This window comes from Eimeria mitis, genomic scaffold (genome assembly GCF_000499745.2).
Source record: "Eimeria mitis Houghton genomic scaffold, Emh_scaff2296, whole genome shotgun sequence".
Taxonomy (NCBI): Eukaryota; Apicomplexa; class Conoidasida; order Eucoccidiorida; family Eimeriidae; genus Eimeria; species Eimeria mitis.
Genome location: NW_013570625.1, coordinates 5348 through 5553, shown reverse-complemented (window position 1 = coordinate 5553; position 206 = coordinate 5348).

The following is a 206-nucleotide window of genomic DNA, read 5'->3' as shown; positions in this document are numbered from 1 at the left end:
AACCTGAAAATAAATTCATTGAATTAATTTAAAATAATAAAAAATATATTGCTGCCAGTTACTTCCTCTTCAGTTCTTAAAAACGGGGCTCACCAAGAGCAGCTGTTGCTTTCTATGCTGCATGGTGTAGGCGGGGCGTACTATACACACTTTGTATAAAAAAGATAAAATACTTTTTGTTTTAGAGTTTATGTTTCTTTGTTGCA